The sequence below is a fragment of the Hemiscyllium ocellatum genome, chromosome 49, assembly GCF_020745735.1.
Source record: "Hemiscyllium ocellatum isolate sHemOce1 chromosome 49, sHemOce1.pat.X.cur, whole genome shotgun sequence".
Taxonomy (NCBI): domain Eukaryota; kingdom Metazoa; phylum Chordata; class Chondrichthyes; order Orectolobiformes; family Hemiscylliidae; genus Hemiscyllium; species Hemiscyllium ocellatum.
This window is the reverse complement of record NC_083449.1, coordinates 8,984,687-9,011,154: the sequence shown is the minus strand read 5'-3', so window position 1 is coordinate 9,011,154 and position 26,468 is coordinate 8,984,687. Positions and strand designations below refer to the sequence as shown.

At 41.8% G+C, this 26,468-nt stretch overlaps 1 long non-coding RNA gene across 2 annotated transcripts; it reads right to left on the bottom strand.

The window, feature by feature from the left end:
• Positions 1–4,193: 4,193 nt before the first annotated feature.
• LOC132837262 (uncharacterized) lies at positions 4,194–23,454 on the bottom strand. Of its 2 annotated transcripts, none has more exons than XR_009647482.1 (4): positions 23,419–23,454; positions 22,592–22,646; positions 17,673–17,753; positions 4,194–4,913 (listed from the first exon to the last, which is right to left on the bottom strand). It is a non-coding gene; the product is annotated as an uncharacterized LOC132837262 (long non-coding RNA). The 2 variants fall into 2 exon arrangements; XR_009647481.1 differs by having other exon boundaries at positions 23,274–23,440.
• Between the last annotated feature and the right edge of the window lie 3,014 nt (positions 23,455–26,468).

Below are 26,468 nucleotides of genomic sequence, written 5' to 3'. Positions count from 1 at the left end.
TACCCAGCACCCATGTTGTGTGTGTGTGTGTGTACAGACTTGATTCACGCCGAGAGACACAAGGTGTACGAATCTTTTTTTTCTTTTTTCTTTTTTCTCTTTTAACTCCCACACTACCGCCTAACTGCGGTAGTGCTTATTTTTTCCCCAGCACCCATGGTGTGTGTGTGTGTGCAGGTGTGAGACACAGTGAAAGACACAAAGTGTACGAATCTTTATTCAACTTGGCGTTCCCTTTCTATAAAGTAAAAAATGAGGTCTGCAGATGCTGGAGATCACAGCTGCAAATGTGTTGCTGGTCAAAGCACAGCAGGCCAGGCAGCATCTCAGGAATAGAGAATTCGACGTTTCGAGCATAAGCCCTTCATCAGGAATCGACGTTTCGAGCATAAGCCCTACACTGACGGCGGCATAATGCTAATAAGGGATGGAGGGTAGAGTGGTTGGGTAGTTTCCATGGAGTCATTCCCAAACACTCAAGTTTCTGTGATTGGTTACAGTGGGACCCAACGTGGATCTATCAGAGTCTGCAACGAAATGTGAAGTGGATGGTGACTCTATTTCTGTCAGTCTGAGGGAGATTTGTTTCATGTCTGTTTCTGGTCCTCTCTCTGGGCTGGAATTAACATTGAGCTTGCCACTTTTCTCAGTGGTTACACTGCTGTCTCATAGCGCCAGGGACCCTGATTCGATTTCAGTTTCGGGCCACTGTCTGTGTGGAATTTGCACATTGTCCCCGTGTCTGAGTGGGTTTCCTCCGGGTGCTCAGTTTTCCTCTCACAATTCAGAGACGTGCAGGAAGGTGAATTGGCCATGCTAACTGCCCATAATGTTCCGGGATGTGTAGGAACATTAATCCAGGTGTATTAATGAGGAGTAAATGCAGAATAATGGGGAATGGGTCTGGGTGGTTACTCTTCGGAGGGTCGGTGTGGACTTGGGCCGAAGTGCCTAATTCTACACTGTAGGGATTCTAAGACTGAGAGTGTTTTCTAGGTTTAGGGTTGATGGAATTCGTTCTCAACTGCACGGAGTTGGAGAGAGATGAAAAAAAGTCCCTATTTAAAACTTCTCTTGAGTCACGGGTTGAAAATGTTTGTCTCGACTGTGGGATTAATATATTTCTGAGAACTTGATTGCTAACCGTGGGTCCAGAGACCGGTCTGTAACTGTGTGCTTTGTAAGTAAACTACAGTGCATCAGAACACATTGCTGCAGTTTTTATTTCGGAATATTGAACTTTCACGCAGGGATTGAGAACATTTCTCAGTTTCACACGAATGCCTGTTAACCAGCAACCATTAGCATGTCATATAGGTATCACTTTAATTTTGGATCTATCGAATCATTATTCAGATATTTGGCATGAATTCAACACCTGTTCATTGAGGCTCTGGTCCTCTGTGTAATAGTGTAATAGTTACTTCAAGACAGGTTTTATTCTATATCCATCAAACACTAATGTAAGCGGTAAAACTTTATACCATTTGCCTGCCATTTGGAAATGTTCCTCTAATCTGTGCCTATCCATTTCTGGGAGGTAAAGCATTTTTGTTTACTCTATTTCACAGTCTTTACAAGCCAGTATGTTACTGGACTGGAACTCAAACTTTCTGAAGTGTAACCTGTTGTTTTTACTGTCGAGGTGTCAGTCATTAACATAAGAAAGGGTCTCATTTAGTATCGACAATTTTGGGTGTGACCAAACACCACTTCGAACAGTCTCAGTTGGGACCCCGCCCCTCCACACCCATATCCTTTGAATATCAGCTTCTGCGCATTGACAGTAAGTATGTATTTACAACTGCAGCATTTGGTAAGGGGAAATATCTTGTACATTGCAGAAATTGGCAATAACAATATTACTGCTGATGTCACACTGTCCATGTCAGTTTCTCACCAATGGATAGTTGTATTGTATCCTAACAATTCATTGTTTTGCAACTGACTCCGTATTTCATTCTGTAACTGCCAGATGGTTGTTTCTAATCTTGTTTTTATTCAGTTTCTGTCAATCACTGGCATGTGAGAGAGCAAATATCTCAACATTTCTAACTTTCAAATGAAATGAATGTTTTTTTTACTCCATCACTGTTATGTCACGATGACTTGTAATTGAATCTGTCAGTATGTGATCTGTGAGCACACACAGTAAGATAGAGATAAAGTGAAAGGTGAATGACGCCTTCCATTTGTCAAGCAATTGCAGGGTATATACACTACAGTTAATAATTTATTTCAGGCTTGTGTCAGTTTAAATGTCTCAAAGCAGAAGGCAATAAGAAAAATGAGAAGTCAGTGACATTTTTATCTGCCTGTGTGTACTAAGTTCTGAGAATGTGAGTGTTATCAAAATGTACCTGTCAGTTTTTTTTAATGAATATGAGAACTTTGTTTTAAATCTATACCTGTCAGTTTCTCCAATGTGAATGTTTGCGTACAGTTTTCAACCTGTACCTGACATTTTCAACTAAATGAATTGATGAATGCATGTGAAAGTATCTTTCAACGTGTGCACTCTGAATAAATGACTGTACTTATAATATTTGGCTCTGTTTAACATGACACTTGCCAGAAACTGCAGGAGCACTTTTTACTTCAAGTCTGTGTTGATCAACATGAATAAGATTTTATCTATTGCATCTACGTCAGGGTAGCATGGTGGCACACTGGTGCCAGGGACCCAGTTTCAATTCCAGCCTTGGCTCATTGTGTGCAATTTGCACACAGACATGCTCCCCATGTCTGCATTGGTTTGATACGACATGGGGTAAACCCCTTTGCTAATTTAAAACCAGCAACACTGAAAAGATTTATCCCATGCAGTAATCTGTGGAAATTTGATAGGTCAAGAACTAGTTAAAGTAAAGATTAACAGTTTTATTTATTAAAGTATAACAGAGTGATTAACTAACAAGTACTTACAACTCCTTCCTCTAACCTTACTTCTACAATACTAGTCTGATAGAATTCAAGGTTTAAAAACAAAACTGCTTATCACAAAACCAGGCAGCTTTTGGTACTTTTCTGTATTCGGGTTGTCTTTTGTTCTTCTTGGAGATTGTGCTTCACAGGTCACTGATTGATAAAGGTACCTTTGAGAGAGATAATTTTCAGGGAGTCTTTTTACATGCTGGGGGCTTGGCAATTCTCCTCCCAACTGTTCAATTTTCCTCGGTCTTATACCTCCAGAGCTTCAGATGTGTCATTGACTTTTAAGATTGTCAATATACACAATTTAAACTGGATTGGAATTTGATATTTTTGGGATATAATTTCAACTGATTGGTTGAATTCAAATGTTTTTGTCTCCAGGCAGCTACTTGTTTGACTAAATGTTACTTTGTTTTTTTTTGGAACACTTGGTGATGTCAGATAGTTCTACTAGCTGATAACTTTCTTAAAGGTACAGTACACCCACATCTTCACAACAGTTTCCTCTTGGTGCTCTAGTTTCCTTTCACAGTTGAAAATGTGTTGCTGGAAAGGCGCAGCACGTCAGGCAGCATCCAAGGAGCAGAAAGAATCCACGTTTGAGGCATAAGCCCTTCTTCAGATTCAAAACATCGACTCTCCTGCTCTTTGGATGCTAACTGACCTGCTGCGCCTTTCCAGCAACACATTTTCAGCTCTGATCTCCAGCATCTGCAGTCCTCACTTTCTCCTAAAAGATTTCCTTTCACAGTCCACAGTCCAAGTTAGCTGAATTAGCCATTGTAAATTGCCCTGCAATATTCAACAATGTTCAGGCTAGGTGGGTTAACTATGGTAAAAATGTGGTTACGGGGGTAGGGTGGGGTCTATACCTGGGTGGGACGTGCTTTGGTGAGTTGTTGCAGGCTGATGGGCCGAATGACTTCATCTGCACTGGAGAAATTCTACATACTGTAAATGAAAGTGAGACTTTATACCATTGTCAGTCTCTGACACACTAAAGCAGTTTGGATAATTTCCACAGTTTATTCGATGGTAAGTTTCTGATTGTAAGGTATTTTCTGGATTGGTTAGTCTCTGGTCTGAATGTGTACTTTCAATTTATTGTTCACATGTTCATAACAAGACCAGTATGAGTTTTTCATTCTGTGTCCAATAATCTCTGGGTATCTGTTTAAATGTGTACCTTTTCATGTCAATACTTGATTTCCTTTTGGACCGTTTGAAAAAAAAAGTATGTATTCAATAATTTTGTCTGAGATGTATTCTGCTTTCTCCTTGTGGAAACAAATTAGATTGCAATATTTGTTTCAATCTGGCACTTGGCCTGCTATTTAATTCCTCCAGTTTGGACAACAAGAATTAGATACAGTCAGAGAGTCAGACAGCATGTTTAAGCCATGGTGAGATAACTGGATGAATAATTAGTCTGGATTTTTACTTATTTCTTTCCCTCTTAATTGTAATACATTGTGAATATGCAGTAGGTTCAGTATTTTCTAATAAACAAGTAGAACTTACTTTTTGACCAAGTTGATAACATGCATTTAAAATCCATAGGAAGTTCATTTGTACATTGGGGCTGACACACTCTCACACTGTCCTGGATAACTTGTTTAATAAAATGCTAATTCTCCCAACTGAGACCTCTTTGAGTACATGTCTTTTCTATTTTTTCCCCAACAGACCTATTGACCTGACAGTATTTCTGCACTTTGTAAGTTATTCTGTACCCACTGTGTATTGGCACTGTCTCACTCTTTGTTCTGTCCAGAAATGAACAGTTTCCTTCAATTCCTTCATTACACAAACAGTCTGCAACTGTTTGTTCTTCTGTGAGTGCAGAACTCATCTTGTTTCTTCCATTCACTGGTAAGATTTGTGTTCTTGGGAAGTACTCTGTACCTGCCAGTCTGTGCTATCAATGGGGCTGTGGATACAGCTTATTGTCCTTCAAAACTCTGCTCAGATGTGACAGACTGTGAAAAGATTAAAGCAATATTGACTCATGAAAAACTTGGAAACTAAAATTTAATGTTGACTACATGTGCTGTTGTGTACATGCATTGATTTTTAGATTAGATTAGATTTCCTACAGTGTGGAAACAGGCCCTTCAGCCCAACAAGTCCACACCGACCCTCCGAAGAGTAACCCACCCAAACATCTTTTCCCTCTGAATTATGCACCAAATTGACAATTTAAGCATGGTCAATTCACCTGACCTGCACATCTTTGGACTGTGGGAGGAAACTGGAGTACCCGGAGGAAACCTACACAGACACAGGGAGAATGTGCAAACTTCACACAGTCACCCGAAGTTGCAATCGAACCTGGGACTCTGATGCTGTGAGGCAACAGTGTTAACCATTGAGCCACTGTGCCAAAAGATCTTTGAAAGGAACAATTGTTATGAAACAGGAAGGATTCCCACACTCGATTAATCATGCTTCAAATCTTCCTGCATTGTGCTACTGAGCAGTTTAAATGTTTGCTGTTAAGTGGACAGCCAGTTAGTAAATGAGAGAGTTTTCAGTTCATGTTTCCTGAAGTGAATGGGAAAGATCTTATTTTCTTTGACTGTATCTGTAAGATTCACAGACAAGTGAAACCAGAACACAATGTCTCAGAAAGGATCTGTGCTGTTCTTCAGAGTCAAGGAGGCAAAAACAATGGACTTTTGCAACTCTGATAGTGCGGAGTCTAACTGGGGATAATGACATCAAGGTGTGGCCTTCCAAGAGTCACACAGTTTTACAGCACAGAAACAGATCCTTTGGTCCAAGCTGTTATTGCTGACCAGAGATCCTGATCTGACCTAGTCCCATTTAAATTAAAGTTCTCATGACACCAGGTTATAGTACAACAGGTTTATGTGGGAGCACTAGCTTTCAGAGCTATGACAGAGCAGTGCACTGAAAGCTAGTGCTTTAAAATAAACCTGTTGTCTGAGAAACTGGTGTTGTGTGATTCTTAATATTGTCCATCCCAGTGCAATGCTGGCACCTCAACATCATGGCTAGTCCCATTTACCAGCATTTGGCACATATCCCTCTAAACTGTTCCTATCCAGGTGCCTATAAAACGTTGTAATTGTACCCACCACCTCCACTTCCTCTGGTAGCTCATTCCATACGAGCACCATCCTCTATGTGATAAAGGAACCCCTCAGGTCCTTTTTAAATCCTTTCTCCACAATTTAAACCTGTGCCCTCTATTTTTGCAAGCATCCATACTCGGAAAAAGACCTTGACTATCACCCTATCATGCCCCTCATGATTTTCACAACCTGTACAAAGGCCACACCTCATTCTCCAACCGACAGTCTAAGGAACAAAGCAACAGCCTGTTCAGCCTTTCCCTATAACTCAAAACCCCCAGTCCTGGCAATGAAGCATATTGATGAGAGTAGAGTAGTTGACGTGGTTTACAGGTACTTCAGTCAGGCCGTTGTCAGGGCATAACCCCGACCGGGGATGAAAGACTCAGCAAGCTGGCAGTATTCAGACAAGTGGTGGGTGTTTATTCAACCAGAAACCTGTTCGTGCAGGCAGACGGCCTTTGAGAGGACAAAAGTCAGTCCTCCGAGACTGGCCTCAGAACAGAGGTCTATGACACACTCTGATTTTACAATAAAAATCAATATTTTTAATCAACCTTCTGATAACAATCACATACAACTTTATTATGATGTTCCTCTCCCCTACTTTGCCTAGCCTAATCAATGAGATATCTAATCAATGATGGGCATTTCTATGGCCTGCCCCAGGATCCCTTGACCTCTCAAAGTTTAGCAGAAATTGTAATCACTTGGCCTTGTGATCTTTCTATGCATCCAATTCATTCTCATTGCAAAGTTATTTGCGATACACCTTCAGGTTTCTCTCAAGCTAGCTTGTCTCTCAGGACAGTTGAATGTTGCTATACATTGTATTCCATTTTATCAAGTTCAATTGTTCCTCTGATATAATTAGGACAGTGGGGAATATATGAAGAAAAAAACAAAGGACATCTTGTTTTGACTTACTTGCCATAGACTTGTAATTTTAATTTTTATTATAAAATGTTAGTTACAAAGTGTGTAGTAATTTATTTGCCCCAACTGTTAGCACTTTGTGATTAATGGGCTGTGAGCAATCTATTTTGTTCTGGGTGTAAAAGAAGGCGTTACCTAAAGCTAACTAACCTTCACTTCCAGGTTTAAATGCTTCTTTTCCTCTTTATGCTTTGGTATTACGCACCTTTTTTTATGTTGAAAACTACTGTGACGATGCTAAGACATTTAACGAGAATTTTTCATAATATTCAAACTTACTTAAAGAAATTGAGTACTGTAAATTAACTTTAGCTATTGCACCCTCAGCTGTTTTAGTGGATTAATGGGTGTAACTACCACCTGGTGATTGTTCATTAACTGGGACAATTACCCTTTCATTTAACGTGGCTGGAGTTACTCATTTATCGGACCTTTGGTCTGCTTGTCAGAACGGTTTTGAATGGGAACAGGCTGGGTCCTTGGAGTGGCTTGTTCAATGGTATCATTTTACCTTATTGGTATGTGAGTGGGCTGTATAGCTTAGATTCTGCCTGCCATTCTGATTCACAACCTGCTGTTTAATTCTATTTTACACTCATACACCAGTTTGTGTTAACAGACATGGGCCACTCTATCTGGCCTGGTACAGGCCACCCCTACAGCCTTTGACAAAGTCCCATATAAAAGACTGGTCCAAGATTGGCTCTTGGAGTCGTAAGCAAACTGGATCTGACATTAGCTTGCAGACAGGATGCAAACTATGATAGTGGAGGGTTGCATTTGTGACTGGAAGCCTGTGACCAGCAGTGAACCACAGGGATCAATGCTGGGACCCTTGCTGCTTGTTAAGTACGTATTAACAATTGGATGTGAATATAGAAAATATAATTATTAAGCCTGCTGATGAAGTTTTCATGTGGAAGTGTTAAATATTTTAGTGCAGTCTTGGTGTGCAAAGGACCTGTTCCTGTGCTGTATTGTTCTTTGTTCTGTGACATGAGAGTTGGTGGCGTTGTTGACAGTGAGGGGGACGGTCTCAGGCTACGGTATGAGGACATTGGGCACTGCAATGGCAGATGGAATTTAATCCTGATAAATGTGAAGTAATGCATTTTGGGTTGTCTAATAGGGAAAGAATTACACAATGAAGGATTGGTCCCGAGGGAGTACTGAGGACCAAAGGGACCTTGGTGTACAAGTCTATAGATCCCAGAAGATGTCAGCACAGGCAGACAGGCTGCTGAAGAAGGCATACAGCTTTTCAATATAAGAGCAAGGAAGTCCTATTCCACCTTTATAAAACAGATCAACTACTGTGTGCAGTTCTGATTGTCACACAATTCTAAAAGATGGGATTTACTGCAGCCGATGTAGTGGGTTGGAAAGTTTCCATCAAAAGGGGAGACTGTGTATGAGCTGGGTTTGGTTTCCTTGGAGCAGAGGAGGTTGAGGGAGGATCTGACTGACATATACTAAACTGTGAGAGATGCAGACAGAGTAGATTGTGAGAAGCTTTCTCTCCTTGACAGATGTGTCTGAGACCAGGGGGCACAAGTTGAAGTTGTGGGTAAAGTAGTTTGGCAGATATCTAAGAAAAATATTTTGAGGTAGATGGTGGGTACAGTTTGTAATATGCTGCCTGAGAGTGTGATGGAATACTCTCTCAGCATTGAAGCAGTATCTGGATGTGCCCTTAAGAAACCAGGGCATGGACGGCTATTGGCCAAGTGCAGGTAAATGGGATGAATGCAGTTTGGTGTTTGTTGGACATCATGGGCATGGTGGACTGAAGGGTCTGTTTCTATGACTCTATAACCATAAAATCCTTTTAAATGTTTTCTGCACCATCTCAAGTTTAAAACATCCTTCCTGGTGAAGGGTGATGAGCATTGTATGCAATCTCGCAAAAGTGGCATCACGGACAATCTGACAGCTCAACTCATACATTCAATGTTCTAACCAATGAAGACAAACATGCCCAATGGCTTCTTCAATGCCCTGTCCACCGGTGACTCTACTTTCAAGGAAATATGCACCTGCGCCCCTTGGTCTCATTGTTCAGCAACAATCCCCAAGACCCCACCATCAAATGGTTTGTCTTATCAAAATCTAACACCTCACATGTATCCAAACAAAATTGCATCTGCCACTTCTTGGGCCCACTGATCTACCTGATCAAGGTCAGAATTAGTATTTCTTTCTCAGTGCACAGTGATTTAAGTATTTGAAGACTGTTAAAGTAAAGGTAGGTGTTAATTACCCTGCTCTGTATTGTGATGGTGCTCCCCATTATTGGGACACATATGTGGCTCTACGGAGAGGAGGAGGAAGGGAGAAAGACTTTGATTTTCTCTCAAGCAGTGGAGGAAAGTGCAACAGTCAAACTAAGCTTTTTGAAAAATGAAACTGTTGAATTCTACTCGCAAAAAGATAAAATGAGCAGCTCTAGTCAGCTCCCTTATCCTGTGAGGAGTTACAGGGAGATAGTCACACCTCAGGGACAAGAAAATGGCCAATGGGTTACAGTCAGGGACTGAAAGGAAACTAGCAGACAGCGCAGGGATCCCCTGTTGCTATTCTCCTTCGCAACAAGATAGTTGCGTTTCAGATAGTGTTGGTGTGGGGCACACTTACCAGTAAGTCTCTGGCACAGAGTCTATTGCTCAGATGTGAAGCTGGGAGAGGAACAGGGCATTAGTCATTTGGGTTCTCCATAGTTAAAGGGACAGATAGGATGTTCTGTGGGAAAGAGAGAGACTCATGGTCGGAGTGGTGCCTCCCAGGTGCCAGGGTTCATGATGTCACAGATCGTGTTTTTGGGATCCTTGAGGAGGAGCGGGAGCTGCCCAAGTCATGGTCCACAAAGGCACTAACAACATAAATAGGCCAAGGGATGCTGATTTAAGGCCGAAAGTCAGGGAGCTAGGGTGGAAGCTTGGAGCTAGAACAAGCAGAGTTGTTATCTCTGGCTAGTTGCCCATGCCACATGCTAGCAAGGCGGAGAATAGGGAAGGGAGGATTTCAACATGTACCTAAAGGGGTGGGGTGGGAGGGAGAGTTTTGGATACCTGAGGAAAAAGGGACCTTAGGGTAGGTGGGACTTCTACAAACATGACGGTCTACACCTGAAGCAGAGGGGTACCAATATCCTGGGGAAGTTTGCTAATGTTCTTCGGGAGGGTTTAAACAAATTCAATAGGGGGATGGGAACCTAAATTGTTGTTCCTGTTTCCAAAGGTTGAGCATAGTGAGGTCAGAAATATGGTTTCAATGTCACAGGAGTGCACCAGCAAACAGAAAGGTAGTTTGAAGTGTGTCTACTTCAATGCTAGGAGCATGCAGATTAAGCTGGGTGAACTTTTAGCATGGGTTGCTATCTGGGACTTTGAGGTTGTCACTATATCTGACACATGGATCAAGCAGGGACAGGAATGGTTGTCATAGGTTCCGGGATTTAGATGTTTCAGTATGAACAGAGAAGATGGCAAAAGAAGGGGAGGTGGGGTATTGTTAGTCAAGGACTGTATTACAGTGGCAGAAAGGATGCATGAGGACTCATCTAATGAGGAAGTATTGGCTGAGGTTAGAAACAGGAAAGGAGAGGTCACTCTGTTGGGAGTTTTCTATAAGCCTCAGAATAGTTCCAGAGATGTAGAGGAAAGGATTGTAAAGATGATTCTGGAATAAGAGTCAATGTAACAGGGTAGTTGTTCTGGGAGACTTTAAATTTTCAAAATATTGACTGAAAATGGGTCAGTTTTTGTCCAATGTGTGCAGAAGGGTTTCCTGACACAGTATGTAGACAGGCCAACCAGGTGCGAGGCAACAATGGATTTAGTACTGGGTAATGAACCCGGCCAGATGGTCGATTTGGAGGTAGGTGAGCACTTTGGTGAGCGTGACACCAATTTAGTTATGTTTACTTTAGTGAAGGAAAGGAATAGGTATATACCACAGGGCAAGATTCATAACTGGGGGAAAAGGCAATTATGGTGCGAGTGGGCAAGATTTATGATGCATAGGATGGGAAAGGAAACCGCAGGGGATGGCACAAATGAAATGTGGAGCTTATTCAAGGAACAGCTACTGTGTGTCCTTGGTTAATGTGTATCTGTCAGGCAGGGAGGAACTGGACGAGTGAGGCAGCCTTCGTTTACTAAGGAAGTTGATCTCTTGTCAAGAGGAAGAAGAAGGCTATGTTACGATGAGATGTGAAGGCACAGCTAAGGTGCTTGAGAGTTACAAGCTAGCCAGGAAAGACCGAAAGAGAGAACTAAGAAGAGCCAGGAGGGGACAAGAGAAGTCTTTGGCAGATAGAATTAAGGAAAATCCTAAAGCTTTCTATAGCAACATCAGGAACAAAAGAATGACTACAATAAGATTTGGGCCAATCAAGGACAGGGGTGGGAAGTTATGTGTTGTGCCTGAGGAGGTAGCTGAAGCGCTAAATGAATATTTTCGATCAGTATTCACACTGGCAAAAAACAATGTTGTCGAGGACAATACTGAGTGACAGGCTACTAGACTAGATGGGATATAAGGTTCACAAGGAGGATGTGTTAGCAATTCTGCAAATTGTGAAAATAGATAAACCTCTGGGCCAGATAGGATTGATCCTAGGATTCTCTGGGAAGCCAGGGAGGAGATTGCAGAGCCTTTGGCTTTTATCTTTATGTGTACAGGAATAGTGTCAGAAGACTGGAAGAAAGCAAGTGTTGTCCCCTTGTTCAAGAAGGGGAGTATGGACCACCCTGGTAATTATAGATCAGTGAGCCTTTCTTTGGGTGTGGATAAAGTGTTGGAAAAAGCTAGAAAAGGCTAGATGATTTATAATCATCTCGATCAGAACAAGTTGTTTGGGAATAGTCAATATAGTTTTGTGAAGGGTAGGTCGTGCCTCACAAGCCTTATTGAGTTCTTTAAGAAGGCGACCAAATAGGTGGATGAAGATAAAGCAGTTGATGCAATGTATGTGGATTTCAGTAAGGTGTTTGATTCGGTGTTTTCATTAAGGTTCCCAAATGTAGGCTACTGCACAAAACATGGAGGCATGGGATTGAGGGTGATTTAGCAGCTTCGCTCAGAGATTGGCTAGCTGAAAGAAGACAGAGGGTGGTGGATGATAGGAAATGTTCATCCTGCAGTCAGTTACTAGTGGTGTATCGCAAGGATCTGTTTTGGGTGAGGGTGTAGGAGGATCGGTTTGAAAATTTGCGGATGACACTAAGGTCAGTGGACAGTGCTGAAGGATGTTGCAGGTTACAGGAGGACATAGGTAAGCTGCACAGCTGGGCTGAGATGTGGCAAATGGAGTTTAATATGGAAAAGTGTAAGATTATTCACTTTTAAAAGAGCAATAGGAATAAAGAGTATGGGGCTAATGGTAAGGTTCTTGGCAGTGTACACGAGCAGAAAGATCTCTGTGTACATGTACATAGCTCCCTGAAAGTTGCCACCCAGGTTGATAGGGTTGTTAAGAAGGCATAAGATGTGTTAGCTTTTTTTAGGAGAGGGATTGAGTTTTGGACCCATGAGGTCATGCTGCAGCTCTACAAAACTCTGGTGTGGTCGTACTTGGAAAATTGCATCTACTTCTTGTCACCGCATCACAGGAAGGATGTGGAAGCTTTGGAAAGGGTTCAGAGGTGATTTACTGGAATGTTGCCTGGTCTGGAGGGAATGTCTTATGAGGAAAGGCTGAGGGACATGAGGCTTCATTAGAGAGAAGAAGGTGGAGAGGTGGCTTCATAGAGACACTTAAAATAATCAGAAGGTTAGATAGTGTGGGCAGTGAGAGCCTTATTCCTCCGATGGTGATGGCTCGCATGAGGGGTGATAAATATAAAACAAATGTCAGAGTAGGTTCTTTACTCAGTAGTAGAGGTGTGGAATGTTCTGCCTGCAAGTGTCGTAGACTCGCCAACTTTACGGGCATTTAAATGGTCATTGGATAAACATATGGATGAAAATGGAATAGTGTACTGTGCTGTCATGTTCTGTGTTCTATTATCTCACTAAATCTTTCCTACTCCACTGTTTCAAATTATGAATATGTGATCGCATTGAATATTTGTGAAAATGCTAAGAGTTTTCTTGTGTTTTATATCAGACTTCATAGGAATGCAGGGCTATTTGTAGAAAATGAAAGGTAATTTGAAATAATGGCACAAGAAGCATTTTTGGTGAAGATGGAGTCATAAAAAAAATCTGTGCTAATGGTGGGGATGGCAGCCCTTCTGCCACAATGATACATTGTTGGAAATGGGATGCTGTCTGAGTGGGAGTAGAATTGTTAGCTGGATGTCTCTGACTGCTGCAGACCACAATGACTCCATGTGAGAGTGATATTCACCTCGACTGGATCATTTCCTGTTGGCTGCAGTATATATGGAACTCCATAACTATTAGTCCTGCTCTGCAGTTACAGTGTTTGTATTTTGAACTAATTCTCAATTAGTCAGTTGCTGTGTGTGTCTGCAGTAATTATTTTCCACTGTCAGGAACAACATTAGAAATTCCTGGAGAAATTCAGTTCTGAATAACAGTCACTGGCCCTAATACATTAACTGTGCTTTCTATCAATGGATGCTGCCAGATGTGCTGAGTTTTTCCAGCAATTTCTACATTTGTTTCCAGCCTCCAGCATCTGCAATTTTACTTGTCAGGCTTTGGCAGAGAATGGGTGTTTGGAATTCACATTGTTTAATTGTCATGTGACAACCATTCATTAAAGCGTTAACTCTGTCCTGCCCAATCACTAATAAACTTTTTCATCCTGTAAACTGGTGTCTTTTGTCTGGTTTCCTTCTATCTCTGTATTTAACATCTGTGTTATATATGCTTTTTGAAATGATGTTACAGTCTGATTTTATTTTCCATCTTGATTTTAATTTTATAAATGTCACATTAAATGTAGATTTAATGCCTTTCCTGTGCATCTATTTCAGATAACAATTCAGCATGGTGGCACAGTGGTTAGCACTCCTGCCTTAAAGCGCCAGAGACCCGGGTTCAATTCCAACCTCAAGCGACTGACTGTCTGCAGTTTGCACGTTCTCCCCGTGTCTGCGTGGGTTTCCTCTGGGTGCTCCGGTTTCCTCCCACAGTCCAAAGATGTGCGGGTCAGGTGAATTGGCCATGCTAAATTACCCGTAGTGTTAGGAAGGGGTAAATTTAGGGGTACGGATGGGTTGCGTTTCGGCGGCTCGGTGTGGACTTATTGGGCCGAAGGGCCTATTTCCACACTGTAAGTAATCTAATCTACTCTAATCTAACCTTGCAAAATGGTGTAAAATATCAATGGGCTTGACAATTAGGCAAGAACTTTCAAAAGCTGATTAGAGGCAGATGTTCGCAGGTAAAGGGACGGCTGGAAAATGGGAAACCTTCAAAAATGGGATAATGAGAGTCCAGAGACAGTCTGTTCCTGTTAGGGGGAAAGTGTAGGGAATGCTGGATGACGGAGAAATTGAGGTTTTGGTCCAGAGAAAAAAGGAAACATATGTCAGATATAGACAGCAGAGATCGAGTGAATCCTTAGAAGAGGAAAAGGCAGTAGGAGTATACTTAGAGGGAAATCAGGAGGGCAAAAAGGGGACATGAGATAGCTTTGGAAATTAGGGTTAAGGAGAATCCCAAGGGATTTTATGTTTACATCAAGAACAAAAAGGGTAACGAGGGAGAGATTAGGGCCCCTCAATGATCAGCAAGGGGGCCTTTATGTGTAGCCACAGGAGATGGGGGAGATACTAAAAGAGTATTTTGCATCACTGTTTACTGTGGAGAAGGCCATGGAAGATATAGAATGTGGGGAAATAGATGGTGACATCTTGAAAGATGTTCATATTACAGAGAAAGAAGTAGTGGATGTCTTGAAATGCATAAATGTGGTTAAATCCCCAGGACCTGATCAGGCATATCATAGAACTCTTTGGGAAGTTACGGAAGTGTTTGGGTGTGTCCCTTGCCGAGATATTTTTTAACATCGATAGTCACAGGTGAGGTGCCAGAAGACTAGAGGTTGGCTAACGTGGTGCTACTATTTAAGAAAGGCGATAAGGAAAAGCCAGGGAACTTTAGGCTGGTGAGCCTGCCATCAGTGTTGGGCAAGATGTTGGAGGGAATCCTGAGGGACAGAACTTGCACGTATTTTGACAGTCAAGGACTGATTCGGGACAGCGAACATGGTTTTGTGCATGGCACACAAACTAAATGGAGATTTTTGAATAAGAAACGAAGAGGATTTCCCCATGGGAGACGGGTTAGCAAAGTTCGATCTCATGGAATACAGGGAGAACTTACTATTTTGGATACAGAACTGGCTCAAAGATAGAAGACAGAGGGTAGGAATGGAGGGTTGTTTTTAAGACTGGAGGCCAGTGACCAGTGGGGTGCTGGGTCCACTACTTTTTGTAAATTATGTAAATGATTTGGATGTGAGCATAGGAGGTATAGTAAGTAAATTTGCAGATGACACCAAAATTAGAGTGACGAGGACAGCGAAGAAGGTTACCTCCGATTACAAAAGGATCTTGATCAGATGGGCCAATGGGCTGAGAAGTGGCAGATGGAGTTTAATTCAGATAAATGCAAGGTGCTGCATTTTGAGAAAGCAAATCTTAGCAGGACTTAATGTTAAACTCCTAGGGAATGTTGCTGAACAAAGAGACTTTGGAGTGCAGGTGCATAGTTCCCTGAAAGTAGAGTCACAGGTAGATAAGATAGTGAAGAAGAATTTGGTATGCTGTTCTTTATTGGTCAGACTTTTAAGTACATGTTGCGGTTGTACAAGACATTGGTTAGGCCACTGTTGGAATATTGCATACAGTTCCGGTCTCCTTCCTATCAGAAGGATACTGTCAAACTTGAAGGTGTTCAGAAAAGATTAACAAGGATGTTGCCAGGGTTGGAGGATTTAGGCTAGGAGAAGTTGAATAGGCTGTTTTTACTTGGAACGTCAGAGGCTGAGGAGTGACCTTACAGACGTTTATAAAATCAAGAGTGACATGGAAAAGGTATGTTCCCTGGGATAGGGAAGTCCAGAACTAGAGGGAATAGGTTTAGGGAAAAAATGGAAGAGATATAAAAGAGATCTAAGTGGAAAGGTTTTCATGCAGAGGGTGGTACATGCATGGAATGAGCTGCCAGAGGAAGTGGTGGAGGCTAGTACAATTGCAACTTTTAAAAAGCATCTGAATGGGCATATGAATAGGAAGAGTTTGGAGGGATATGGGCTGAGTGTTGGCATGTGGGACTAGATTGGGTTGGGGTAGCTGGTCAGCATGGAAAGTTGGAACAAAGGTCTCTTTGACTGGATGATTGTTGAGAGTAGAGCGGTGGATGGGATCTATATGGACTTCAGTAAGATGTTTAACACATTACCTCCATTGCAGTCTGGTTAACAAAGTTAGATCACATGAAAATCGGGGAGAGCTAGCAATTTGGACACAGTTGATTTGAACGGGGAAGACAGAGGGTGGTTGTGGAGGGTTGTATTTCAGACTGGACACTGTGATCAGTGGTGTGTTACAAGGATCGGTGCAGGGTACACTGCTTTTTTATCATTTATAAGAATGATTTGAATGTGAACATAAAATGTTTGCAGATGACATCAAATTTGGCAGTGTAGTGGACAACAAAGAAGGTTCCCTCAGAGTACAACAGGATCTTGATCAGATGGGGCTCTGGGCTGAGCACTGGCAGATGGTGTTTAATTCAGATAAATTTGAGGTGCTGCATTTCGGAAAGGCACATCAACAGGAGTTATAGACTTAACGGTAAGGTCCTGGGGAATATTGCTGAACAAACAGACCTTGGAGTGCAGTTCATCGTTCCTTGAAAGTGGAGTCGTGGTTAATAGGATAATGAAGAAAGCATTTAGTATGCCGTTCTTTATTGGTCCGAGCCTAGAGTATAGGGGTTTGGACTTCATGTTGAGGCTGTACAGGTAATTGGTTCAGCCACTTTTGTAATATTGTGTGCAATTCTGATCTCCTTCCGATTGGAAACTTGAAACATTCAGAAAAGATCTATAAAATTGTTACCAGGGTTGGAGTGTTCGAGTGAAAGGGACAGGCTGAAGAGGCTGGGCCTGTTTTCCCTGGAGTGTTGGAGGCAGAGGGGGTGACCTTATAGAGATTATAAAATCAGGAGGATCATGTATAGGCTAAACAGACAAGGTATCTTCCCTGAGCTGGAGGAGTCCAGAACTAGAGGGCATAGGTTTCAGGTGAGAGGGGCAAGATTTAACAAGTACCTAAGGGGAAACTTTTTTATGCAGGTGGTGGTGTATGTATGGAATGAGCTGCCAGAAGAAGTGGTGGAGGCTGGAACAATTCCAACATTTAAAAGGCATCTGGACGCATACATGAATAAGAACGGTTTAGAGGGATCTGGGCCAAGTGCTGGCAACAGCACGAGTGTTAGCAAATGGGATGTGATTCGTTTCAGATACCTAGTCAGACCGAATGGTCTGTTTCTGTGCTGTACATCTCTATAACTCTATGGCTGTGAACTATAACAATTATTCGAAGTGGGATAGTGTACATAAAGAATGGTGAGAGAGAGAAAAAAATTGTAATTCCTCTGTGATATCTGACTCTTGATTTGAAAATTTCTCTCTGGAAATTGAGTCAATGTGTGTCTAATTCTACCTGCTCTATAACTATGGAAAGGATGTTCTTCAGTCTGACAGCAGTAACATACCTCTGTTTGTTAGAAGGAACTGATCACAGTTGGCTTTGTACTGAGGACGTGTTACACTATCTTGGTCCTTCAAGCAATTGTCTGGAGGAAGACAGAAGAGACATCATCTGTAAACCAACATTAAGTCAATGAAATAATTTAATAATCATTAGGCTGTGCTTCCTTTAAGGCAACAATTCCACAGGGCTGATTCTATTCTTGGCCTGAGCTGCTCTTTGGTGACTGTATCAAAAAAATCTGTACCAATTCACTGAGGACCAGATACTAACCAACACCTCTACAAATGGGATAATCTAATGTAAGTGCATGTCTGGATATGAAAGTTCCTTATCTATCCATAGCTCAGTGAATGTGTGAGGACAATCAACATGTACCTGTTAAATGCTGCTCTGTGAATATCGGAGTGTCATTATCAAACTGTAATTATCAATCAGCAAAATCTGTAAAAATATGCGAGTGAATGCAGTTATCAATCTGTCACTGTCACTCTCTGGTAAATATATTTACATTTTCTCATCACAAAGACAAATAGAGATAAACTGATAACTACACTCATACATTCACATAGCATAAACCTATAGGTGCAGATTGATAACTGAACTCGTGTATCCACATGGAGGAAACTGTCAGGGACTGGTTGATAAATACATTTCATACATTTTAAATAAACAGGATCAGTCCCTATGTGTTTCTCTGATGTGGATATGCGAGTTTAGTTATCTATATATACCTGTCAGTTTCTGCCCTGTGAGTGTGTGTGTTTGCTTACCAATCTGTCCCTAACAGTTTCTGCTGTGTGTCTGAGAGTGTAGTTATCAACCTGAACCTGTCAGTTTCAGTTATGAGAATCAGAGTATCGATATTAGTCTCTACCTGTCAGTTTCTGCTGTATGAATATTAAGTGCAGTCATCAATTTGTATCCATTAGTTATTCCGTGAGAATGTAGGTATGATCTCTACCTGCAAGTTTAAGCTATATCAATACGGGAGAGCAATTATCAAACAGTACCTGTCAGGTTTTGCTATTTGACACCATTGTCAATCTGTTTCTACTATGTAAATATGACAGTGTAGATACCAATCTGTCCCTGTCAGTTTCTTCCCTGTCAATATGTGAATACAGTTATTGATCAGTACCCATCAGCTTCTGCTCTGTGAATGTGGGTGTATTAATCAAACTGTAGCTGTTTCAGTGATGTGAATGTGGGATTATAGTTACCATTCTCTACCTGTCATTTTCTTCTTTGTCAAAGTGAGTGTAACTGTCAATCTGCATCTTTCAGTCTCTGCCGTGTGAATACATAAATATAGTTGTCAATCTGTAGCTGTCAGTTTCTACCTGGAGAATATGATTGTTTAATTGTCAATCCTTCCAGTTTCTACTATGTGAACGTGTGAGCTGAGTTTTCACCTGTCACTGTCAGTTTCTGCTTTGTGAATGTGAGAGTTTAGTTATCTATTTGTGTGTCAGGCTCTGTAATGTCAGTATTTGAGTGTATTTATTCATCTTTTCCCGTCAGTTTGTGTGACTGTAGTTATCAACCTGTACCTCTCAGATTAAGAGTGTAGTTATCAATTTGATTTGATCTGATTTATTATTGTTACACGCACTGATATACAATGGAAAGTATTGTTTTGTGTACTTTACAGGCAGGTATTATTATAAAAAATGCATCAGGTTAACAGAACAGAATCTGCAATACAGTATTAAAACTTCAAAGAGACAGAGATTAACATTAAAAATTGAGCAAGATTAGAGCGGTGCTGGAAAAGCACAGCAGGTCAGGCAGCATCCGAGGAGCAGGAAAATAGACGTTTTGGGCAAAAGCCTTTCATTAGGAATGTCCGAAACGTCGATATTCCTGCTCCTTGGATGCTGTCTGACCTGCTGTGCTTTTCCAGCACCACTCTAATCTCCAGCATCTGCAGTACCCACTTTTGCCTTAAAATTTGAGCAGTTCATTCAAAGGTCTGATAACAGCAGAGAATCTGTTCTTGAGTTTGTTGGGTGGTGTATTCAAACTTCTGTATTTTCTGGTGGTAGCTCGGAAAATATTAGTTTTTATACAGAAGATAGGGTGAGTGGAAGGGCGACGCGTAAAAGACAGATGGAGATAGAGTCCAAAGAAAGAGAAGAACAGTAGGACAGACAAAGGGGTGGATAACTGCCAGACTAAGTGGTTAAATAGCCTATTAATACGGCCTGTTTGTGGCTAACAATTGATGGTGTATAATAGCAGACTATATGTTAACAAGGCCAGACATGTGGGGTTTTGGGTAATGACATGGGAGAGCTCAAGCCCTGCAGTTGTTGAACTCAATATTGAGTCCACAAGTCTGTCGAGGTCCCAAGCAGAAAATGGGGTGCCGTTCTTCCAGCTTGCACTGAGCTTCGCTGGAGCACTGCAGCGAGCCTGAGACAGCGAACAGGGTGGTGTGTTGAAGTGGCATGCAAGGTCTTTTTGTCTGGACAGAATGTAGGTATTCTGCACAGTGGACACCCAATCTACATTCAGTTTCCCCAACATAGAGGAGTCCACATTGTGTGCAATATCTTTGCCACCATCAGTTCTGAAGACTGGTCACTCGACCTGAAATGCTGCCAGACCTGTGAATTTTCCACTAATGTTTGTTTTGTTATCAATCTCTGCCTGTCAGTTTCTTCTCTGTGAATATGTGAGTGTCATTATCAAAGTGTACACGTCAATTTATGTGATTTGAAATTGGAAGCATAATCAATCTATCCCAGTCAGTTTCTGCTTTATGAATATGAGTGTAGTTATCAATCTTTCTCTGAAATTTACTGTCACCTGTATGTGAGAGTTATTAACCAACTTGTCCCTGTCAGATTCTGCTCTGTGCATCTGAGAGTGCAGTTATTAATTTGTATCTATCAGCTTCTTGTTTATAAATGTGCAAATTCATTTATCATACTGTACCTGTCAGGTTTTGCTATGCGAATGTGTTAGTCTAGTTATCAACCTGTACCTGTCATAGGTGTGTCCATGATTATTGTTCTCTCCCTTACAGTTGCTGCAATGCGAATATGCGAAAGTAGATATCAATCAATGTCTGTCAGTTTCGGTTGTGTTCATACCAGAGTTTAGGATTTGATGTATACATGTCAATTTCTGCTGTGTGACTGTGAGAGCGAAGTTCTCAATGAGTTCCAGTCACTTTCAACTCTTACATATCAAAGTTGCTCAATTCTCTGGCAGCCAATGATATTCTAAGAGTCTAATGATGTCCATGAATCTATTGTTGATTGCCAGAAAAACCCATCTGGTTCAGTAATGTCCTTGAATGAAGGAAACTGCCATCCTTCCCTTGTCTGGCCTGCATGTGACAACAGACCCACATCAATGTGGCTGCAGGGGTAGTTAGAGATGGGCAATAAATGCTGGCCGAGTCAGAGATGCCCCCATCCCATGAATGAATTCGAAAATAAAATTCTGTGACTGTGATTCAATCTGATAATAGTGCTTCGGGGTTGAGATTGGGCCTTAATCTCTTATGCATGTTGTGTTTTATGACTCAGTCACAGAATTGGTACAACCATACAGCCTGTTGTGTCTGCACTTAGTCATTCTATTCTTTATCTGTTCTTCATACTTTTTAGTTTCCACTAATTGTTGGGATTCTAATCTTCATTCACTCACTGTCAGTATCTCAGTGTAAATGCCAATTTGAGATTAGTTCTGCAGTTATTGGCTTTTGAATACCTAGAGTGCCAGTTTTGCTGTTTGGTGCAACAGTGACAAGTCGAGTATATGAATGTTCAGTTGTATTTTTTCAGCAGGGTGTAGGATAAACCCGTTCAATATTTGATAAACCTGTGTGATTGAGGGATTAATGTTGGTTCAATACTTATCTTTGCCAAGAATCTGAATTTTATAGTATTCAATCTCAGTTTTCTTTTTACATTTTGTATGTGCAGTAGTCTTCAGCAGTTGCTGCTGGGCACTGCAATAATGTAACATCTAATACTAACATCTTCTGAAGCGATTAATTATGTGGTCAGTCAATTTATGACTGTCCATATCTGGAAGTAGTTGTGGACCTAAATTGCATTTTTTCTCCCTTTTACCATTAACTGGCTGAGTGAGAGTGAGGTTTCTGTTGTGCTGCCAATCTGTATCACTTTAAAAAGAGTGGTACTGGTTGAGATCACACCAACATTGTCTGTATGTCTCTGTGTGATTCCAATTCTGATACACTTTATGAGGTGGTTTTAAGGTCTTATCAAGGTTTTAAGGTCTTTTCATACAGAAGCATTTCCATACTTTAATGTATTACTGAGGCCCTCAACCAGAATGGGAGCGTGCATGAAGTGTGTTTTCATCAACACTAGGCTGAGAGTGAGAATGAGAGAGACAGAGACAGACACAGATGTGTATGTACGTATGTGAATGAGCATTAAGCATCCTCCCTAGAAACATCCTCTGTAGATAAGGCTTGATCAACAGGTTCATTTGAAATTTACATCGTTTGATTATTGTCTTTGTAGAGGACAACTGTTTATCAAAAGAATAATTTTGTCCCGCTCAATTACTCAAATGTCTGACATTGCTTCTATATCTGCACTCAATATCTTCGGTTTGTTCAAATTGATTGTAATTTTAAAAATGTCAAATGTACATATGAATTTAATGCAGCTCATAAATATATATTTATTACAAGCATACAGTCTAACCTGTTTCTAATCTTATGAATGATAATTGGCTTTGAATGATGGAATTTACTTTCACTGAGGTGGTAAGCACTGAGAACAGGGCAAAATAATATAGATTTATATATCATCAGTTGTGTTTAACTCTTGGATTGAATGTGTACTTCTGGAAATTGAGCTCAATGGGTGTGTGACTCAATCCACTCAGACAGTGGAAAGGACATTCTCGTCTCTGACAGTGGTAACATACCTGCTGGGTGTGAGAAGCAGCTGGTCACCCTTGGATTGGTCCATCAAACATTTGCCTGGAGAAAGACAAAAGAGAGACCTCTTGTACATCACAAGCAACTGAGTAGGAAGGCATTAAATTATCAATATTCAGGTCATGATCATTATAATTCTTTGTTTTGAACAGGGTGAGGTGAACAGTACAGATCCTGGTTCCACTGGAGCCCTGAGCTCCTTTCAGTCTTTTTTCTGTTTCCCAAATTCTAAAACATTCCACTTAGATAAAATAAACTCACCAACATATGGACATCTCCACAAATGGGATGTTCAATGTCCAGCTCCCAATACATTAACTGTTGAAAAACAAATACTGGGCACCATTTCACATACTTGGAGACGTTTACTCGGTGCCTGCTATATTTACCCTACACAGGATTATCACATTTGTTTCTACTGTCCTTTATTTCAATGTCTATTCGCAACAAACAGCGGGAAACAGAAGCCAAACAATGAATTTCCATCCGTATTTAGGGAATTAAAAATGTCCCACAGCAGCTTCTTCCCGCTCTGCCTCCCTCAGCAGGCCCACACACAGCCCGAGAAAGGCCTCTCTCTTCCCCCCAGCCCGCTCACTCCAAGTCCCGGGACCAGTTCCTGCTCCGCTCGGCCTCTTACAAACAGCCCCCGGTTCTCCCTGAACTCACCCCGAATCAATCCCGGTCTCGGAGCCCCCTCTGTGTCCCAGGCTCCCATCCCGATGTGCTGCTGGAAGGAGCCTGCTGTTCCCTCGCTTCCCTGGGCGCTGATCTCTCCATTGCGGTCTGTTTCAAACAAACCTCTTGTACTCACTGAGTAAATGCTCCTCAATGGCAGCGCGGGGGGAGGGCCTCACGCATGCGCTCCTCTACTCAGGAATAATAAGCATTAGGGGAGTGCGATGAGGCATTGCGCATGCGATGTTTTCCCAAAAATTCCCAGAAAAAAACATCAGTTGGTCATTTTCCCAATTCCCTTTTCTCCCAGTTTGACCAAAGGAACTGGGGCTGGGGGGCAGAGAAGGTTTCAAGCTGAGACCGTGTCCCTTTATGAAGCTCCAATGGAGCTCATTCCCAGGTCATGTTAATAACATCTCCCTCCGGCTCTCTCACAATCTGACCAGGGGCCGGGGAAACTGGCGGCTACTCGGCTCAGTCACTGTAATCTCCCTTTCGATAATATCACGTCTGATCTTATGTTAACTGTGTTATTTAATCCTGATGACTCTCATCCACAAATATTAACTCCTTGCCCAAAGTACCATACAGAGAGATGGAATAAGTGGACCATTCTTACGAAGGCAGAAAATAACTGAAGGAGAGAATCTTGAATCACAGTGTCAGTGCTTCTTTCTGGGTCAGGAGGCCCGTGCAAAAGTCAGACCTGGTGTGCAATAACACCTCTGGGACTCGATTTAGTTTGTAGTGGATGACAGATTTTAGTGTCAGGTATGCTGCAGACAGAAACCTTGTGATGCATTGTATGCCACAACGAGAGACCCAGCTGTTTTTGTTTATTCACTCAAGGAACGTGGATGCCGCTGGCTGAGCCTAGCATTCTATCTCCATCCCTTTGAAAAGGCGGTATTGAGCCACCTTCTGGAACAGCTGTTGTCCATGTGCTGCCCACAATGCCATGAATAGGGAGTTCCAGGATCTTGATCCAATAACAGTGAAAGAAAGTGGTTTTTATTTCCAAGTCAGCATGGTGAGTGCCCTGCAGGGGAACTTGTCGGACATCAAGGCGGTGTTCCCTGACATCAGCTGCCTTAATTATTTACGATGGAAGTAGTTGCGATTTCCTTTTACAAGTTACAAAACTCGAATCTCTATGTCAGCGGCACAGGCAGACGTCTCTCCGGCCGACAGCGTGAAATCAGAATAGTGTGTTGTCTCCCTGGTGTCAGGATCAAGGATATCTCGGAGAGAGTGCAGGATATTCACAAAGGGACGTACACATTGGAACTAACTACACAGGAAGGGAAAGGGATGAGATTCCGAAGGAAGAATAAGGAAGGGAGGCAAGAATTTAGAAAGGAGGTCCTCTCCGGTAATAATATCTAGATTACTCCCGCTGCTACGAGCGACTGAGGGTAGGAATAGGATGATAGTGCAGAGGAATGCCCAACTCAGGAGCTGGTGCAGAGGAGAGGTGTTCTCTTCTGGGGAAAACGTGACTTATAGAAAAAGGATGGAATACACCTGAATTGGAAGAGATCTACTATATTGGCAGGGACATTTCCTTGAGCTACTGGGGACGGGTTAAACTAGTAAAGTGTGGGCATGGGGTGAGGTCAGTGGGATCCGGGGAGATAGTGAACAAAGGTATCAATCTGAGGCTGGTGAGTCGGTAAGTCAAACACCCAGGGCAGACAGGAACATAGCAGAGAATGTGGTTGGATTGATAACTAAAACTGCATTTATTTCAATGCAAGAGGCCTAACAGGGAAAGAGGATGAACTCTGGACATGGTTAGGAAAGTGGGATTGGAATTGGGATATCATAGCAATTACAAAGACATGGTTTGGGGATGACACAACTGACAGCTTAATGTTCCAGGAATCAAAAGTTATAGGAAGGATGGGGAGAGGGATCAGCAAGAGAAAATGGGGAGTGACATGTTTGATAAGAGATAAGATCACACCTTTACCGGGGAGGATATTCCTGGGCTTATATCCATGGAAATTATTTGTATGGAAATGAGAAATCACTTTATTGGGATTGGACTGTAGACACCCCAACAGTCAGCAGGAAATTGAGAAACAAATTTGTCAGGAGATCTTAGATCTGCAGGAATACTGGTGTGGTTATGGTGAGGGATTTCCACATTCCAAACACAGATTATGGCTGCCATGTTGTTCATGGCTTAGACAGAAAGGAATTTCTTAAATATGTACAAGAAAAGTTTCTGATTCAGTACGTGAATGTATTTTCTAGACAAGGTGCAAATCTTGACCTACTCTTGTGATATAATGATGTGTCAGTGGGGGAGCACTTTGGGGCCAACGACCATAATTTTATTAGTTTTAAAACTCTGATGGAAAAGGATAGACCAGATCTAAAAGTTAAATTTCTAATTTGGAGGAAGATCAATTTTGAGAGTATTGTGCAAAAACTTTCAAAAGTTGACTGAGGGCAGATGTTCACAGGCAAAGTGATGGCTGAAAAGAGACAGAGACAGTATGTTCCTGTTGGGGTGAAAGGCATGACTGGTTGGTGTAGGAAGTGCTGCATGAGAAAAGAAGTTGAGGTTTTGGTCCAAATAAGATGGAAGCAAATGTTAGTTAAATACAGGACAGGTTGAGTGAATCCTTTGAAGAGTATAAATGCATTTATACTTAAGAAGGAAATGAGGAGTGCAAAAAAGGGACATAACATAGCTTCGGCAAACAGTGTTAAGGAGAATTCAAATAGACGTTATTTGAAGGAAAGCAGTGACCATATCTATCAGCAAGGTGGCCAAACCCAAGACTCTACAAGTGTAGTGTCTCCCACCCGCCCTCCTCCTCTAACCTAGTTAATAAGGCAAAGTTCATTCTAAATTTCCTCTAATGAATATAAGTTTGTTATCAATTTTATAGCAACTTGAACTAAGCTTTCTACTTTAGTACTGAGTGGGTTTCAGATAAGTGGGGTATGGATGCTAGGGCAGTTGCTTGCTCCTCATGCATAATGTGGCAGGTGGGAGACATGGCACATGTCTCCGTTGGCTACATCTGCTGGAAGTGCACACAACTCCAGCTCCTTGAAAACCGTGTTAGGGAATTGGAGCTGGAGCTGGATGAACTATGGATCATTCGGGAGGCTGAGGGGGTAATTGAGAGGAGTTACCGGTAGTTGGTCACTCCAAAGGCTCAGGACAAG